The sequence below is a fragment of the Oncorhynchus mykiss genome, chromosome 13 (genome assembly GCF_013265735.2).
Source record: "Oncorhynchus mykiss isolate Arlee chromosome 13, USDA_OmykA_1.1, whole genome shotgun sequence".
NCBI lineage: Eukaryota > Metazoa > Chordata > Actinopteri > Salmoniformes > Salmonidae > Oncorhynchus > Oncorhynchus mykiss.
This window is the reverse complement of record NC_048577.1, coordinates 6,570,988-6,589,399: the sequence shown is the minus strand read 5'-3', so window position 1 is coordinate 6,589,399 and position 18,412 is coordinate 6,570,988. Positions and strand designations below refer to the sequence as shown.

Sequence of the window (18,412 nt, the reverse complement as noted above, 5' to 3'; positions counted from 1 at the left end):
TCTCCTATCACCCCTCTCTCTTTCTCTCCTACCACCCCTCTCTCTTTCTCTCCTCCCCTCCCTCTCTCTTTCTCTCCTCCCCTCCCTCTCTCTTTCTCTCTTACCACCCCTCTCTCTTTCTCTCCTACCACCCCTCTCTCTTTCTCTCCTACCACCCCTCTCTCTTTCTCTCCTACCACCCCTCTCTCTTTCTCTCCTATCACCCCTCTCTCTTTCTCTCCTACCCCTCTCTTTCTCTCCTATCACCCCTCTCTAATTCTCTCCTATCACCCCTCTCTCTTTCTCTCCTATCACCCCTCTCTCTTTCTCTCCTACTACCCCTCTCTTTCTCTCCTACTACCCCTCTCTTTCTCTCCTATCATCTCTCTCTCTTTCTCTACTACCCTTCTCTCTTTCTCTACTACCACCCCTCTCTCTTTTCTAAACATATTCTCCCAGCTTCCTCGCCCTCTTTCTCATCTTCCCTCCTTTTCTTGCCCTAATGTATCTCTCCTCTTCCTATCTCCAATTACACTTCCTCTCACAGGTGTGTGTGTGTGTGTGGTGTGTGCACAGGGCACAGGGCATGCACGTCTGGGTTGCCTAGCAGCGGCACTGCTTCCTGTGACACGAAGAACACAGCAGGAAGTTGAGACGGCTAGTTAAATAACTGGAAACAATGACAGACACACAAACACACACACACATACTGGGGACACACATGCTGGACACGCACATTTGTATGTCTGATAGCTAATCTTCCGTAAACATTGAACATTGTGTCGTAACTGTTTAATCATCTCCAAACCAAACAGCCAAGAATTCATATCCTTACATTTGATCATCTCAAGTCAATAGTTCCTTCAAACTGGCCCTGTGGTTGTCAAGTAATGAGGCACAGCTAGACCTGGTTCTCCGTGGGTCACTGATTAAAACTAGCCTTGTTCAACCATCCTGATCTTGTCAGTTTGCCTTCTGTTCACTACACAGATTGTGTTGGTCAGGATGATGGATCAGGCTGTGATCACACGGAGACACGCACAGAGAAATACACAGCCTCACACACACACACACACACACACGCACACACAGAGAAATACACAGCCACACACACACACACACACACACACACAGACACACACACACACACACACACACACACACGCACACACACAGAGAAATACACAGCCTCACACACACACACACACACACGCACACACAGAGAAATACACAGCCACACACACACACACACACAGAGAAATACACAGGCACACACACACACACACACACACACACACACACAGAGAGAGACATACATACAGCAACACACAGAGACACACAGCTACACAGAGACACACAGCTACACAGAGAGACATACATAAAACTACACAGAGAGACACACAGCTACACAGAGAGACACACAGCTACACAGAGAGACACACAGCTACACAGAGAGACACACAGCTACACAGAGAGACACACAGCTACACAGAGAGACACACACAGCTACACAGAGAGACACACAGCTACACAGAGAGACACACAGCTACACAGAGACACACAACTACACAGAGAGACACACAGCTACACAGAGAGACATACATACAGCTACACAGAGAGACACACAGCTACACAGAGAGACACACAGCTACACAGAGACACACAGCTACACAGAGACACACAGCTACACAGAGAGACACACAGCTACACAGAGAGACGCTTGCGCAAAGAAACAGCTTGTAACACACACAGAATGAGAGACTGCTGCTAGGAAACTAGACTGTGGTCTTGAGGATAGTCGTATAAGGAGGGGCTCATGTATATATTGGACGTCAAGCCAACATGTAGGGCTCTAGTCGAAAGTAGTGCACTCGATAGCCTAGTGGTTAGAGCGTTGGACTCGTAACCGAAAGTTTGCCAGATCGACTCCTCGAGCTGACGAGGTAGAAATCTGTCGTTCTGCCCCTGAACAAGGCAGTTAACCCAGTTAACCCAGTTAACCCAGTTTACCCAGTTAACCCAGTTTACCCAGTTAACCCAGTTTACCCAGTTAACCCAGTTTCCCAGTTTCCCCAGTTAACCCAGTTAACCCAGTTAACCCAGTTAACCCAGTTAACCCAGTTTACCCAGTTTTCCCCAGTTTCCCCAGTTTCCCCAGTTTCCCCAGTTTCCCCAGTTTCCCCAGTTTCCCCAGTTTCCCCAGTTTCCCCAGTTTCCCCAGTTTACCCAGTTTACCCAGTTAACCCAGTTAACCCAGTTAACCCAGTTTACCCAGTTTACCCAGTTAACCCAGTTAACCCAGTTTACCCATTTTACCCAGTTAACCCAGTTAACCTAGGCCCTCATTGAAAATAAGAATTTGTTCTTAACTGACTTGCCTAGTTAAAATAATAATAATAATAATAGGGTTCTATTTGAGACGCAAAATAAAACGGTTTCATTAGTCTAGTTTAAATGTTTTGATTACGTCTGTTGTCAAACAACAAGCTGGAGAGATCAACCTCTCCTTAAACAACGCTGTGTGTCACAGAAAAAGCCTTCCCTGTTGTAAACACGTAAACCACAACAAATGTGGGGAACATATTGAGTAACTATGTGGCACTGGAGCGAAAGGGCTGGGGTTTGAGTCATTCATAATGTGAAGCAGAGAGGAGAGGGAGAGAGGGGTTAGAGAGACGGGGGAGGGGTTAGAGAGACGGGGGAGGGGTTAGAGAGACGGGGGAGGGGTTAGAGAGAAGGGGGAGGGGTTAGAGAGACGGGGAAGGGGTTAGAGAGAAGGGGGAGGGGTTAGAGAGACGGGGGAGGGGTTAGAGAGACGGGGGAGGGGTTAGAGAGACGGGGGAGGGGTTAGAGAGATGGGTGGAGAGAAATGAAGGTGAGCGAGACGGTAGAGAGGGGAAAGAGAGAGAGTAAGGGGTGAGGGGGGATTCTGATTTTCAACTGGGTGGCTCGAGCCCTGGCTGACAGCCGTGGTACATCGAGCCCTGGCCGACAGCCGTGGTACATCGAGCCCTGGCCGACAGCCGTGGTACATCGAGCCCTGGCTGACAGCCGTGGTACATCGAGCCCTGGCTGACAGCCGTGGTACATCGAGCCCTGGCTGACAGCCGTGGTACATCGAGCCCTGGCTGACAGCCGTGGTGCATCGAGCCCTGGCTGACAGCCGTGGTACATCGAGCCCTGGCCGACAGCCGTGGTACATCGAGCCCTGGCCGACAGCCGTGGTACATCGAGCCCTGGCCGACAGCCGTGGTACATCGAGCCCTGGCCGACAGCCGTGGTACATCGAGCCCTGGCCGACAGCCGTGGTACATCGAGCCCTGGCCGACAGCCGTGGTACATCGAGCCCTGGCCGACAGCCGTGGTACATCGAGCCCTGGCCGACAGCCGTGGTACATCGAGCCCTGGCCGACAGCCGTGGTACATCGAGCCCTGGCCGACAGCCGTGGTACATCGAGCCCTGGCCGACAGCCGTGGTACATCGAGCCCTGGCTGACAGCCGTGGTACATCGAGCCCTGGCTGACAGCCGTGGTACATCGAGCCCTGGCTGACAGCCGTGGTACATCGAGCCCTGGCTGACAGCCGTGGTACATCGAGCCCTGGCTGACAGCCGTGGTACATCGAGCCCTGGCCGACAGCCGTGGTACATCGAGCCCTGGCTGACAGCCGTGGTACATCGAGCCCTGGCCGACAGCCGTGGTACATCAGACAGTATACCACCGGTAGGACAAAACATACATTTTTACTGTTCTAATTACATTGGTAACCAGTTTATAATAGCAATAAGGCACCTCAGAGTTTGTTGTATCTGGCTAATATAACACTGCTAAGAGCTGAGTCCAGGCACTCCGCGTTGCGTCATGCACAAGAACAGCCGTTAGCTGTGGTATATTGGCCATATACGACACCACCTCGGGCCTTATTGCTTAAATATAAACATCTACACATGTATCATTGTAATAATATGCCTGCCCATCGTCCTGCCTAAAAGGAGCTTGTGAAAATGTGTTTATTTAGTATTTTTGGGGGGAGGCTGTGTCCAGGCACTCTGCATAACAACAGACGTTTTTTTTTATTTAACTTTTATTTAACTAGGCAAGTCAGTTAAGAACAAATTATTATTTACAATGACGGCCTACCACGGCCAAACACTAACCCGGACGACGGCTGGGCCAATTGTGCGCCGCCCTATGGGACTCCCAATCACGGCCAGTGGTAATATGCCTGCCCACCGTCCTGCCTAAAAAGAGCTCTCAACCTCAGTCCATGAAATATATATATTTAAAAAAATGTTTTTTTTAACCTTTATTTATTAACTATGGTGAGGGAGAGACAGCTAAAAATGTATGCAGGCTATAATTATATTATTTTGCTTATTTTAAACGTACTTTGTCCCATCTCAATGTTTATAATGTGTAGAGTATTATTCTGTTAGCCTCCTAGCATAACTGTCTTCACTGTCATCTGCTAACGCCTATAGCATAATCTGTCTTCACTGTCATCTCCTAACGCCTATAGCATAATCTGTCTTCAGACGTCCCAGGAACCCTTTAGCCTTTCTATTGTCTTGTTCTATACATAATGTCTTGCTCCTTGTCAAAACAAAATCACACCCAACACTACAGCCCAGCATGGGGGTAAAAACACTGCCTTCGCCAAACGCTGTACTTACGCTGTCAATCATCCTTTCTTCTCCTCTCATTGGTTGTCTTGCCGTTCCAGTATCCAACCGGGGAGCAGTGGAGGCGGGTACGTTGGGCTCCCAGGTTGTCCGAGGCCACATTCTGACAGTCAGAGACAGAGAGCAAGCTCTGCCGCACCCTTTCTCTACCGCGCACAGGTAAACTGCGGCCAAACGACCAAAGTCACTCGAAAGTCACATTTGGATTGTAATTTTTGGCCAAATTTATGGATTAAACAAAAACTAAACTCGTGTCTGGAAGCGGATATGAAGGGATAGGCGCTAAGGCAAGACTAAGGTAAGGAATTTGATATTTTAATATGTTTTTAGTTTTAACGAAAGCACATTTTCATTGTTTAGTGAGTGAAAGCTAAACTCGGATAGGCTACTTGCGAAAAACTTAATTTAGGCTACGTTATAGGCCTTAATGACTGGTTTAACTTGGTAAACTCGTAAAAACAAGTCGTAAAAGAACATTACGCATTCTCAGCACTTTTGGATAATGGTTGTGGAGTTTTTCCTTACGGAGAAAAAAAAATGTTAATAACCTTTGTAAAATATTCTCGGTTTTTGCTGTGTCTCGCTGGCTGGCTCGCGGTTGCGCTGTATCGCGTGACATTCCGTGGTAACTGCACGGATGCAAGAGTTGACCTGTACACGTAGTGTATGTGCTCGTTTCCCGGATATAGGCTGTAAAATATATAGATTTTATGTGGCTTTTTTAGTCTACATGTTTTTGTTCTGTTCTGTTTCCCAGCTGCCATATGGTGAATTACAGCATGTTGCATAGACCTATTGAGAGTAATGTTTCTAAACTTGTCAAACCAACATGTTTCACACCAAAAAAACAAAAAAAGGCGCACACTCGGCCTGGCGCACCCACATGTTGTAAGCGCTCTGCTTCTGCAATTCCCACGCACTCGCTCTGTGGAGCGTTCGGCGGGAGAGCGAGAGAGAGCGCGTAAAAGAAGGCTATTTAATGGGTCAGAGTTGATCTCACGGTGTTATCTGTTGTTTTTATTGCCCCCCGGCGCGGGCGGCTCCTCCACGGTGATTGCCCTGTCCAGCACGGCTTTGCCCCCCTGTAGATCTACACAGAGCTCACCACAACACCACGAATAGACTGTTGATCACCTTATCTCTTTAGTAGCCTGTCAATTAAACGTTGTAAAGGTGTGTGAGATGGGGGGGGGGGGGGGGGGGGGGGGGGGCGACGACGACTACTCAAACACATCCACTTGCACACAGGCAGAGACTGAGGCAGAATGTGAGAGACTGAGGCAGAATGTGAGAGACTGAGGCAGAATGTGAGAGACTGAGGCAGAATGTGAGAGACTGAGGCAGAATGTGAGAGACTGAGGCAGAAGGTGAGACTGAGGCAGAAGGTGAGAGACTGGCAGAGACTGAGGCAGAAGGTGAGAGACTGGCAGAGACTGAGGCAGAAGGTGAGAGACTGGCAGAGACTGAGGCAGAAGGTGAGAGACTGGCAGAGACTGAGGCAGAAGGTGAGAGACTGGCAGAGACTGAGGCAGAAGGCGAGGGACTGAGGCAGAAGGCGAGAGACTGAGGCAGAAGGCGAGAGACTGAGGCAGAAGGCGAGAGACTGAGGCAGAGGGTCTCCAGCTGGGTCAATATGTACCATGTTCTTTACCTCCTACCCCTTTAACATATCCCAAAAAGAAGCAAACTAAATGTCAAGAGACGGGGTTTTGTCTGTGTAAATGGGCTGAGAGGATCTGAATAGTGACGCTGTAAAGTGAGGAACCGGGAGACGGAAGTCAACTAGACCCGCATCCTGGAAGTCAACTAGTGGAGGTGGGTCCAGTTTCAGTCTTTAGCCGACAGTTGGAGATGTGAACAAAGAAAACACCTTTTGTTTCTCAGAAAACAGTCGACGTCTCTCTCACCTCAGTTCATTCTAGTAGCCTCTGATGTAATAGAAAGATGAGGTGGGGGGTTCTCTCTGATGTAATAGAAAGATGAGGTGGGGGGTTCTCTCTGATGTAATAGAAAGAAGAGGTGGGGGGTTCTCTCTGATGTAATAGAAAGAAGAGGTGGGGGGTTCTCTCTGATGTAATAGAAAGAAGAGGTGGGGGGTTCTCTCTGATGTAATAGAAAGAAGAGGTGGGGGGTTCTCTCTGATGTAATAGAAAGAAGAGGTGGGGGGTTCTCTCTGATGTAATAGAAAGAAGAGGTGGGGGGTTCTCTCTGTAATAGAAAGAAGAGGTGGGGGGTTCTCTCTGATGTAATAGAAAGAAGAGGTGGGGGGTTCTCTCTGATGTAATAGAAAGAAGAGGTGGGGGGTTCTCTCTGATGTAATAGAAAGAAGAGGTGGGGGGTTCTCTCTGATGTAATAGAAAGAAGAGGTGGGGGGTTCTCTCTGATGTAATAGAAAGAAGAGGTGGGGGGTTCTCTCTGATGTAATAGAAAGAAGAGGTGGGGGGTTCTCTCTGATGTAATAGAAAGAAGAGGTGGGGGGTTCTCTCTGATGTAATAGAAAGAAGAGGTGGGGGGTTCTCTCTGATTTAATAGAAAGAAGAGGTGGGGGGTTCTCTCTGATGTAATAGAAAGAAGAGGTGGGGGGTTCTCTCTGATGTAATAGAAAGATGAGGTGGGGGGGTTCTCTCTGATGTAATAGAAAGAAGAGGTGGGGGGTTCTCTCTGATGTAATAGAAAGAAGAGGTGGGGGGTTCTCTCTGATGTAATAGAAAGAAGAGGTGGGGGGTTCTCTCTGATGTAATAGAAAGAAGAGGTGGGGGGTTCTCTCTGATGTAATAGAAAGAAGAGGTGGGGGGTTCTCTCTGATGTAATAGAAAGAAGAGGTGGGGGGTTCTCTCTGATGTAATAGAAAGAAGAGGTGGGGGGTTCTCTCTGATGTAATAGAAAGGTGAGGTGGGGGGTTCTCTCTGATGTAATAGAAAGAAGAGGTGGGGGGTTCTCTCTGATGTAATAGAAAGAAGAGGTGGGGGGTTCTCTCTGATGTAATAGAAAGAAGAGGTGGGGGGTTCTCTCTGAGGTAATAGAAAGAAGAGGTGGGGGGTTCTCTCTGATGTAATAGAAAGAAGAGGTGGGGGGTTCTCTCTGATGTAATAGAAAGATGAGGTGGGGGGTTCTCTCTGATGTAATAGAAAGATGAGGTGGGGGGTTCTCTCTGATGTAATAGAAAGATGAGGTGGGGGGTTCTCTCTGATGTAATAGAAAGATGAGGTGGGGGGTTCTCTCTGATGTAATAGAAAGATACGGTTTGTTTGGAAACGAGAAAATGACTTTCCGCTTGTGGTTGAAACTGCTCTTAATTCTCGGTAAGATTGGAACGAAACAACATCTCGACTGATAACGCAGGCAGGAGGAGAGGGGGAGTAGTGTGTGTGTGTGTCTGTGTCTGTGTCTGTGTCTGTGTGTGTGTGGTTGAATGACAAGAATAGAGGAGACTCGCTGCACTGAGCCGCATATAGGGGGTCTATCTGACTCACACACAGACACACACACACACACAGATACACAGATACACAGACACACACACACACAGACACACACACACAGACACACACACACACACACACACACACACACACACACACACACACACACACACACACACACACACACAGACACACACACACAGACACACACACACAGACACACACACACAGACACACACACACACAGACACACACACACAGACACAGACACACAGACACAGACACACACACACACACACACACACACACACACACAGCATTGCTGTTTTATAGAATGTAGACTAATATAACAGTTATAACTAGACAGACTAGACAGTAGAATGTAGACTAATATAACAGAGTTATAACTAGACAGACTAGACAGTAGAATGTAGACTAATATAAAAGTTATAACTAGACAGACTGGACAGTAGAATGTAGACTAATATAACAGAGTTATAACTAGACAGTAGAATGTAGACTAATATAACAGAGTTATAACTAGACAGTAGAATGTAGACTAATATAACAGAGTTATAACTAGACAGTAGAATGTAGACTAATATAACAGTTATAACTAGACAGTAGAATGTAGACTAATATAACAGAGTTATAACTAGACAGACTAGACAGTAGAATGTAGACAATATAACAGTTATAACTAGACAGACTGGACAGTAGAATGTAGACTAATATAACAGAGTTATAACTAGACAGTAGAATGTAGACTAATATAACAGAGTTATAACTAGACAGTAGAATGTAGACTAATATAACAGAGTTATAACTAGACAGTAGAATGTAGACTAATATAACAGAGTTATAACTAGACAGTAGAATGTAGACTAATATAACAGAGTTATAACTAGACAGTAGAATGTAGACTAATATAACAGAGTTATAACTAGACAGTAGAATGTAGACTAATATAACAGAGTTATAACTAGACAGTAGAATGTAGACTAATATAACAGAGTTATAACTAGACAGTAGAATGTAGACTAATATAACAGAGTTATAACTAGACAGTAGAATGTAGACTAATATAACAGTTATAACTACACATGACATTGTGTCATCCTGAACTTTGGCCACAACGCTCCTGTCCATTTTGATGTGCCTCCAGCGATACCTCTCCTGTCCATTTTGATGTGCCTCCAGCGATACCTCTCCTTTCCATTTTGATGTGCCTCCAGCGATACCTCTCCTGTCCATTTTGATGTGCCTCCAGCGATACCTCTCCTGTCCATTTTGATGTGCCTCCAGCGATACCTCTCCTGTCCATTTTGATGTGCCTCCAGCGACACCTCTCCTGTCCATTTTGATGTGCCTCCAGCGACACCTCTCCTTTCCATTCTACAGGTAACTGCCAAAATAAAGGGTGCGCTTTAGTAAAAGAGGGGTAGAAAGTATATTGAAACTGAAGCATGGGTTGCTTCCATACAGGAAGTTACAGACACTTGTAGAATGTATGCCAAGGCACAGTGAAGCTGATCTGGTGGCCCAATGCCCTGTTAACACACTTTATGCTGGTGTTTCCTTTATTTTGGGAGTTACCTGTAGCAGCAGGCTACACGGTGAACGGAACAGCTGTGTAGGTGAGACGGCTCGAGTCACACTACAGGGAATACAACCTAATACAGGGGGGATACTTCTAGAACATACCATTTACATATTTGTTTTTAGATTTGGTTGTAAGAAAAAAAATCACTTCTCCTTTAAGAAACACGAAGAGAGAGAGAGAGGGAAAGAAGGGATGAGGCTCCCGCAAAGGGTGTGTCTCCATCTGTAATGACCTGTTTGCATTCAAACTAGTGTTTACTGATTCTTCCCAGTACTCACACACACACACACTGGCATAACAGGAAGTATAAATCAGACAGCTCAGTGTTTAGAGTTCTGATATATGAGACACGCACTTCCTCTCTCTTAATCACACACACACACACACACACACACACACACACACACACACACACACACACACACACACACACACACACACACACACACACACACACACACACACACCTCTCAGAATCTGTTTAGCTCCCTAGAGTCAGTCAGGAAGCACCGGTCATCCCCATCAGAATCTGTTTAGCTCCCTAGAGTCAGTCAGGAAGCACCGGTCATCCCCATCAGAATCTGTTTAGCTCCCTAGAGTCAGTCAGGAAGCACCGGTCATCCCCATCAGAATCTGTTTAGCTCCCTAGAGTCAGTCAGGAAGCACCGGTCATCCCCATCAGAATCTGTTTAGCTCCCTAGAGTCAGTCAGGAAGCACCGGTCATCCCCATCAGAATCTGTTTAGCTCCCTAGAGTCAGTCAGGAAGCACCGGTCATCCCCATCAGAATCTGTCAATTTCATCTAGAAATGTTTTGTTGCATTGGATGCGTCTCAAATCACAGCCGATGTCTCACTTCTGCATCTGTGGTGGACGGTGGCTGAGCTACAGCGTTGTTTGTCAGACAATGACATACCGAACACCGGTCTTCTCACAAAAAAAAAAACGGTTCTTAACATCCGAACTAGGGATGCACGATATATCGGTGAACATATCGGAATCGGACAATATTAGCTAAAAATGGCAACATCGGTATCGGCCCGATGTCTAGTTTAACGCCCGATGTTAGAAACTTATGTTGAAGCTACTGTGCATACCTGTACAAAGTAGGTACATGACGTAATAACGCCATGTAAAATGTTGCGCTACACTGCAACACAGCATTCCTAACCTGGCCCACAATGTCTGCTGTGTGGATCGAGCAGTCAACAAGTCGAGGAGGTATTTGAAAGAGTAAGACAATTTCAGCGAGACAACTCAAAGGCGAAATCCATTTAAAGCCAACATAATGGAATTCATTGCCCTTGACAGTCAACCGTTCTCTGTCGTGGGTGATGTCGGCTTTCGCCGACTGGTCGAGCACCGGTACACACTAACAAGTGCGCTATTTTTCAGATGTTGACCTGCCGGAAGTTACACAGTAATAGCGTCACTGCTAATAGCTTTTCGACATACATACTATGGAATGCCGTTTAGGGTCTTTGCGTGCCAGAAAAGATACAGTAGCACTGTCAAAGCTATACAAAAAAAGCCTGCAAACACCGGCCACGAACGATGTTTACAATACCGCATTGGTAATAAAGCATAATTTGTACAACCGCAACTTCTAGTGTAGCTAGCTTTAGCTTGGTACCTAGCTAGCACCAATACAGACAGCCTGGAAACAATGACCAGTTGAAATTGCAGTAATTTTCATTATTCTTAGCAATGATTTAGGAATCCCTGTGAGTACGTATTAGCTAGGTTGCCACTTGTTGTTCGCCTATTGAAATTGAACTTCAGTTCATGAAAATAAATAGCTAGCCAGCTACTTAACCCTGTTGACCAAAGCTAACGTTATAAGCAGCCAGCTAGCTTCATCTGGCTAGTGAGGCTTGACTGGACCGGGTTATGTGTTGTGAAGCTAGCCACAATAAGGATTAGGCACAATAGTGGAATTTGCTTTTTGCCTTCTAAATAAAAGTATGTAATTGACTGTGATGCAAATGAATACAGATAGTAGAATTATGCCATACTTTTATTTTTGAAGGCTAACCACAAAATCCACTATTGTGGTTAATCCTTATTGTGGCTAGCTTCACATAGATGGGTCCGACCACGATTAATCAAATAAGAACTGTCTTATAAGTAAGGGTTATTTTAGATGACGACACCTAGCTATATAGTTAGCTAGCTAGCTATGTAGTTAGCTAGCTAGCTATATAGTTAGCTAGCTAGCTATATAGTTAGCTAGCTAGCTATATAGTTAGCTAGCTAGCTATATAGTTAGCTAGCTAGCTATGTAGTTAGCTAGCTAGCTATATAGCTAGCTAGCTATATAGTTAGCTAGCTAGCTATATAGTTAGCTAGCTAGCTATATAGTTAGCTAGCTAGCTATATAGTTAGCTAGCTAGCTATATCGTTAGCTAGCTAGCTATATAGTTAGCTAGCTAGCTATATAGTTAGCTAGCTAGCTATATAGTTAGCTAGCTAGCTACTAAAACAGATGTTGTTTTGCATTGTTTATGGGGAAGAAGATAGTTTGCATCCATGAGCTAGCTAGCTATTTTTATGACCAGCACTGTAGGTGCTCGAGACAAGTTTACCAGTATCATAGCATACGTATCGATGAATCGTTGTGACATATGAAATACGAGTGATGGTGTAATAACTACTTTTAAAAAAATGTATGAAAAAATTTTAAATTATTATTTGACGTGGAGTCATATTCAGGTCCTGATTGGTGAACGTGGAGTCATATTCAGGTCCTGATTGGTGAACGTGGAGTCATATTCAGGTCCTGATTGGTGAACGTGGAGTCATATTCAGGTCCTGATTGGTGAACGTGGAGTCATATTCAGGTCCTGATTGGTGAACATGTCAAATAGTCTTATTTGACGTATCGATGGAACCCAAACGGTGTTCCGTAGAAATCTTGGTTGAGAATGAAACGACTGAACAAATAAACAATGAAACAGCACAGCAAGTAAGTGAAAAAAATAGGTTTTGGTTATAAAAACAACACACTTGGTGGTGTGTGTGTGTCACCTTTATTTAACTAGTCAAGTCAGTTGAGAACAAATTCTTATTTACAATGACGGCCCGGACGACGGTGGGCCAATTGTGTGCCGCCATATGGGACTCCCAATCACGGCCGGATGTGATACAACCTTGATTCGAATCAGGGACTGTAGTGACGCCTCTTGCACTGAGATGCAGTGCCTTAGACCGCTGGGTCCGTGTGTGTGTTAACGATTTAACTGTACTCGAATCCATAAAAGGCCGCAACATTTTTCAATATCGGTTATCGGTATCATTACCGTTTTTTTTGTCAAGGATAAATATCGGGTATCGGATAAAAATGTCATATCAATCGTATCGGACAAAATGTCATATCAGTGCATCACTAATCCGAATGGTTTCACCTACAAACTATTATGCCCCCCCCCCCCCCCCCCCCCCCCCCCCCCCCCCCCCCCCTCCCCCTATGGGAAGATGCCCCCCCCCCCTCTATGGGAAGATGGCTCTCACGAACACGATGGTGTTCTCCGTTCACAGAACTCGTCTGAAGGTAACCGGTACCTGTTAAAAAATAAATACAATAAATTGAAGTATGAAGGTAGTTTTGTGCCTTAATTCAAAACGAGTGAAATATGTGTGCGAAAAACGCGTGAAAACAAAGCAGATTTCCCGATCTTCTATCTACTAGATATTAGGGACAGACACCTCAGAACCTTATTCATTATTTTTTATATTTTGACTGTTTTCTTTGCCATTTAATGAATGTGTTATTCAATGTGTTTCCCCCCCCAATGGCTTAGACTTTTAAGAATTAAAGATAGACCTGTGAACATCTCTCTTCCTCTGAGTACAGAGAAATCATGTCACCTTCTCACTTCCCTTCTCTCTACACATGTAATAACATGGATGACCCCTGGATCATGACTCTAGACTTTTATAACAGCCACTGAGCCTGTTCTGGTGATGTCACACTCTTTAACATGTTACCACAGTCTGGACAAAACAACACGGTCTGGACAAAACAACACGGTCTGGACAAAACAACACAGTCTGTATGGAGGAACAACTGACTCCACATGTCAGGATTTGGTCTTATAACTGACTGTTTTGGCCTTCTTCAGTTTGTAGGGCAACGGAACAATCTACTGTACACACACATAGTTACACAAAAACACTCACCATAGTACTCTGTGTGTTTGTGGTAAGCTACAGGATGTCTGTGTTTTTGCATGGCCCATTTGTAACTGCCAGCTGTCTGTTTGTCACTCTCAGTTGAAGGAGAATGAAACACTAGTCTTTAGAACACCAGCTAACTGGAAATCGCCATATTGGCATTGTTGCATCATCGGAGAGACTTTTGGAATGCCTGAATTTTTCTGAGACCGTGACCAGTGCCTACATTAATGAGCATACTTTACTGTTGTCAAACCATATATGAAAGTATGATACATATTTTGAAAGCTGAGAAACAGCCCTTTCAAATGATATGACATCCAATACACATCGATCAAACGGTAATCAGTCAAGAAAAAACACCTGTGAAATGTCTCTTGTGCGCTCCCCCACCCCTCAAACAACTGCCTTGAGCACAACTTCCTAATGACGATAGACTCAACATGCTCTACTTTCTTGTCTTATTGTGTAAGGATTGATCATTTGAAATCAGGTAGACCTTGTTACTGTGAATGATGAGTTACAGCTGTTCTAGTGAAAGGAGGTATTTTTGTAGAATTCTATGTTCTGTGATCAGACAGTTTATTATCTGGATAGTATATTTGACCTTTTCCACATTTTATTGTGTTACCGCCTAAATTTACCGCCTAAATTAAACCGCACTGGATCATACAGCTGCAAAGACAAAGTATGAATTTACAGTATTTTATTTGTTTTGTTTGTTTAACCTTTTAACTAGGGAAGTCAGTTAAGAACAAATTCTTATTTAAAATGACGGCCTACCCCGGCCAAAACCGGACGATGCCCTATGGGACTCCTAATCATGTCCGGATGTGATACAGCCTGCATTAGTCCGTTTCCAACACAAGTCACATAATACGCTGCATGGACTCACTCTGTGTGCAATAATGGTGTTTAACATGATTATTGAATGACTACCTCATCTCTGTAACCCACACGTACAATTATCTGTAAGGTCCCTCAGTCGAGCAGTGAATTTGAAACACAGATTATTGAACCACAAAGACCAGGGAGGTTTTCCAGTGCCTTGCAGAGAAGGGAAATGCACTAGTAATGTCATATTAGTAAAACAATACCTTTTATTGAAAGACTAAGGTAAAACCCCCCAAATGCTACAAAAAGCCATGCTATCATAACATTATATACAATATTAATCTCAGGGATATTGGTCTGGAATTACAAAATATGATAAGAATAAGGCATCTGATGACAATTGTATTTTCCAACTAAAACATACTAGTCCTGTAGCCTAACACACCAAGAGTCACAATGGGAACACATTAAAAGCATGTAAGGGAAGTGAAATGACCAGTGACAGTCTGAGTTACTGGGTGAAGACCAGAGTCTCTTTACTATGACCAGTGACAGTCTGAGCTACTGGGTGAAGGTCTCTTTACTATGACCAGTGACAGTCTGAGCTACTGGGTGAAGGTCCCTTTACTATGACCAGTGACAGTCTGAGTTACTGGGTGAAGGTCTCTTTACTATGACCAGTGACAGTCTGAGTTACTGGGTGAAGACCAGAGTCTCTTTACTATGACCAGTGACAGTCTGAGTTACTGGGTGAAGGTCCCTTTACTATGACCAGTGACAGTCTGAGTTACTGGGTGAAGGTCTCTTTACTATGACAGTCTGAGTTACTGGGTGAAGACCAGAGTCTCTTTACTATGACCAGTGACAGTCTGAGTTACTGGGTGAAGACCAGAGTCTCTTTACTATGACCAGTGACAGTCTGAGCTACTGGGTGAAGACCAGAGTCTCTTTACTATGACCAGTGACAGTCTGAGCTACTGGCTGAAGGTCTCTTTACTATGACCAGTGACAGTCTGAGTTACTGGGTGAAGACCAGAGTCTCTTTACTATGACCAGTGACAGTCTGAGTTACTGGGTGAAGGTCCCTTTACTATGACCAGTGACAGTCTGAGCTACTGGGTGAAGGTCTCTTTACTATGACCAGTGACAGTCTGAGCTACTGGGTGAAGGTCTCTTTACTATGACCAGTGACAGTCTGAGTTACTGGGTGAAGGTCTCTTTACTATGACCAGTGACAGTCTGAGCTACTGGGTGAAGGTCTCTTTACTATGACCAGTGACAGTCTGAGCTACTGGGTGAAGGTCTCTTTACTATGACCAGTGACAGTCTGAGTTACTGGGTGAAGACCAGAGTCTCTTTACTATGACCAGTGACAGTCTGAGTTACTGGGTGAAGGTCCCTTTACTATGACCAGTGACAGTCTGAGCTACTGGGTGAAGGTCTCTTTACTATGACCAGTGACAGTCTGAGCTACTGGGTGAAGGTCTCTTTACTATGACCAGTAACAGTCTGAGCTACTGGGTGAAGGTCTCTTTACTATGAGCAGTGACAGTCTGAGCTACTGGGTGAAGGTCTCTTTACTATGACCAGTGACAGTCTGAGCTACTGGGTGAAGGTCTCTTTACTATGACCAATGACAGTCTGAGCTACTGGGTGAAGGTCTCTTTACTATGACCAGTGACAGTCTGAGCTACTGGGTGAAGACCAGAGTATCTTTACTATGACCAGTGACAGACTGAGCTACTGGCTGAAGGTCTCTTTACTATGACCAGTGACAGTCTGAGCTACTGGGTGAAGACCAGAGTCTCTTTACTATGACCAGTGACAGTCTGAGTTGCTGGTGAAGACCAGAGTCTCTTTACTATGACCAGTGACAGTATGAGCTACTGGGTGAAGGTCTCTTTACTATGACCAGTGACAGTCTGAGGTACTGGGTGAAGGTCTCTTTACTATGACCATTGACAGTATGAGCTACTGGGTGAAGGTCTCTTTACTATGACCAGTGACAGTCTGAGCTACTGGGTGAAGGTCTCTTTACTATGACCAGTGACAGTCTGAGCTACTGGGTGAAGACCAGAGTCTTTACTAGAGCCTGTGTTTGGTATGTACAGAGCCTTAAGAAACTATTCACATCCCTTGACTTTATTCAAATTTTGTTGCGTTATAGGCTGACTTAAAAATCAATTAAATCTACATTTTGTGTCACTGGATCCACATGAATGTAGAAGTGTGGATGCTAATGGTACTTACCTACGGTGCAGCAAGAGGAACTGGTCCTCCCTACCTTCAGGCTCTGCTGAAACCCTACACCCCAACCAGAGTACTCTGTTCTGCCACCTCTGGTCTCTTGGCCCTCCCTACCTTCAGGCTCTGCTGAAACCCTACTCCCCAACCAGAGTACTCTGTTCTGCCACCTCTGGTCTCTTGGTCCTCCCTACCTTCAGGCTCTGCTGAAACCCTACACCCCAACCAGAGTACTCTGTTCTGCCACCTCTGGTCTCTTGGCCCTCTTGGCCCTCCCTACCTTCAGGCTCAGGTACTGCTACCTAATATCTAGATAGATGGAGCTGTGATGTACTTCTACCAGATATCTAGATAGATAGATGGAGCTGTGATGTACTGCTACCAGATATCTAGATGGAGCTGTGATGTACTGCTACCAGATATCTAGATAGATAGATGGAGCTGTGATGTACTGCTACCAGATATCTAGATGGAGCTGTGATGTACTGCTACCAGATATCTAGATAGATGGAGCTGTGATGTACTGCTACCAGATATCTAGATAGATAGATGAAGCTGTGATGTACTTCTACCAGATATCTAGATAGATGGAGCTGTGATGTATTGCTACTAGATATCTAGATGGAGCTGTGATGTACTGCTACCAGATATATAGATGGAGCTGTGATGTACTGCTACCAGATATCTAGATAGATGGAGCTGTGATGTACTGCTACCAGATATCTAGATGGAGCTGTGATGTACTGCTACCAGGTATCTAGATGGAGCTGTGATGTACTGCTACCAGATATCTAGATAGATGGAGCTGTGATGTACTGCTACCAGATATCTAGATGGAGCTGTGATGTACTGCTACCAGATATCTAGATAGATAGAGCTGTGATGTACTGCTACCAGATATCTAGATGGAGCTGTGATGTACTGCTACCAGATATCTAGATGGAGCTGTGATGTACTGCTACCAGATATCTAGATAGATGGAGCTGTGATGTACTGCTACCAGATATCTAGATGGAGCTGTGATGTACTGCTACCAGATATCTAGATGGAGCTATGATGTACTGCTACCAGATATCTAGATAGATGGAGCTGTGATGTACTGCTACCAGATATCTAGATGGAGCTGTGATGTACTGCTACCAGATATCTAGATGGAGCTGTGATGTACTGCTACCAGATATCTAGATAGATAGATGAAGCTGTGATGTACTGCTACCAGATATCTAGATAGATGGAGCTGTGATGTACTGCTACCAGATATCTAGATGGAGCTGTGATGTACTGCTACCAGATATCTAGATGGAGCTGTGATGTACTGCTACCAGGTATCTAGATGGAGCTGTGATGTACTGCTACCAGATATCTAGATGGAGCTGTGATGTACTGCTACCAGATATCTAGATGGAGCTGTGATGTACTGCTACCAGATATCTAGATGGAGCTGTGATGTACTGCTACCAGATATCTAGATAGAGC

General features: G+C 45.0%; 1 protein-coding gene across 5 annotated transcripts in view; it reads left to right on the top strand.

The window, feature by feature from the left end:
• The first annotated feature begins 4,706 nt into the window (after nt 1–4,706).
• LOC110485423 (lysophosphatidic acid receptor 2) overlaps nt 4,707–18,412 on the top strand; it is a 39,443-nt gene continuing 25,737 nt past the window's right edge. Inside the window, exons 1-2 of one of the 5 annotated variants that reach the window (XM_036940019.1) lie at nt 4,707–4,959; nt 9,319–9,484. The gene's annotated coding sequence lies outside the window, so the exon portion shown is untranslated. Of the gene's footprint in view, nt 4,960–9,248; nt 9,485–18,412 lie in introns of all 5 variants that reach the window. The other 4 variants (XM_036940018.1, XM_036940017.1, XM_036940022.1 and 1 more) reach the window with 4 other exon arrangements.